Source organism: Sardina pilchardus, chromosome 22, assembly GCF_963854185.1.
Source record: "Sardina pilchardus chromosome 22, fSarPil1.1, whole genome shotgun sequence".
Taxonomy (NCBI): Eukaryota; Metazoa; Chordata; class Actinopteri; order Clupeiformes; family Clupeidae; genus Sardina; species Sardina pilchardus.
In genome coordinates, this window is record NC_085015.1 from 14,848,511 (window position 1) to 14,850,804 (window position 2,294).

Sequence of the window (2,294 nt, forward strand, 5' to 3'; positions counted from 1 at the left end):
GGGCCCTGCGCTACAGTACGTGGTGCGTCTGCTGTGATGCAACACACACACACACACACACACACACACACACACACACACACACACACACCTCAAAGACAAACAGCAGCCCTGAGAGGGCAATAAAGAATGGACCTGGGCTACTACGTCACCCTATATACACACGACACGGACACAAGAACACACACACACACACACACACACACACACACACACACACACACACACACACACACACACACACACACCCACACACACACACACACACACCCCACACACACACACTGCTTTTACTCATCTTCTCTTCATTTATCTCACCCAGGCTGTTCCCATCCACTTTACAACGCCACATATCCCTCCCTCTCTCTCTCTCTCTCTCTCTCTCTCTCTCTCTTCTTCCTTCTGATGATAGCATGTCATGCTGACCTCCAGGCCTGACAGAAACACACACACACACACACACACACACACACACACACACACAGACTTTGTATGGATTCCCAAACACACACACACACACACACACACACACACACACACACACAGAGTATGGATTCCCAATCAACACCTCACTACAAACCTTCACAGCAGGTCATCACCCCCCCCCCCCCAACCTGATATCTCCACATAGTTAACCCTAAATACTCACCACCACCCCTGACGCACACACACACACACACACACACACACACACACACACACACATGCCATCCATGCCTGAGTCGGATTACAGCAGAAACTCTTTTTAGAGCGGTGCTTGGGTGAGTGGGCGGTGTGTTCAATATGAGGTGATCTGCACCATTGCACCACCACCACCAGGGCACAGGTACAGCATATGGAGCTGTGGGATAGACAAAGAGGTGTGTGTGTGGGGGGTGTAAACATGGCACAAGGCCATTATCTCACGCATGCGTGTAGTCTTTTCAACTTTGTTTTTTTATTGGATAAAATTAGACATATGTATTCATCAATATGACATTTTCGTTTTCAAATCCAGAGTTGTTTATCCCATCTGATAAGCCAATATTAAAAGTCTTCTTAGCATTGAGAGAGAGAAAAGCAGCGTCATGCTGATACACTCAGCGTCGTACTGATACACTCATTTCTCCTTTTCTCTCCACCTGACCTTTCCAGAGTTGTGTGTTCTTCTCACTGTGTGTGTTATCCGAATCCCTCCCTAACACCCTCTTGACCTCTGACTGATGATGTCCAGATTCACTAACTCTAGGGTGTGCCCTTCCTTCGTCCATCTACGTAAAAATGCTCTTTATGAGGTTTGCTGTAATGCCTGTTAAATCCTGGCCAAACACACAAATCAAGACATAATGAAGATACACCCAGTTTCACCCACAAATACACCCTGGTGTTCACTCAGAGCCGTGACTGTCGACGAGGAGGAGGAGTGTGTCTGGAGGGAGGAGGCCTAATTAGGGGGATTAAGAGGACTGATGTTATAAAGAGTCTGCATGGCGAGAATGTGTGTGTGTGTGTGTGTAGAATGTATGTGTCTCTACAGTATGTGTGTGTACTGTATGTGTCCGTGTGTGTAAAGGGATTAGGTTCTTTAAGCTGTACCTTGATTCAGGTGTGTCGGTGAGCTAACACCTGGGCTAAGGCATGTGTGTTGTTTTCCCTCTGTGTGTGTGTGTGTGTGTGTGTGTTTGACAGAACAGTGTATCCCCTCTCTTCCCTTCCCTCTCTCCCTGTGTCCCACTGTAGGCAAACAGAGCCACACGTGAACTCTCCCTCCACAGACGAGCACACCCACAGAAACACACCGATAAGGACACATAGCTTAGGCACCGAAAGTCCAAAGGGAGGGTCCTTCATCATAACTACCCCACCCCATCCCACCCTACCTCCACCTCAACCCCTCCCCCACCCCCACCCTGTGCATTCCAGACCCTGTTGTCCCTAGCAACCAGCCCCACTATTGTGTACTTAACATCATAAGACTCATGCCGTCTCTCATCGCCCTGTGATTAGATTCCCTCAGCTGAGCAGCAGGGACCACACAGGCCCACTGTCCAGACCCTGTCTCCTCACACACACACACACACACACACACACACACACACACACACACACACACACACACACACACACACTCACCCACACTCCTCCCTCACTGTCTCTCTCTTTCACAAGAGAGACAGACCCACTGTCCAGCCCCTGTATCCTCCACACACACACACACACACACACAAAGAGACAGACACACAGACCCACTGTCGAGTCCTGACTCCACACCCGCCTCTGTCTCTCCCTCTCACACTCGTTCTTTCTCTCTTTCT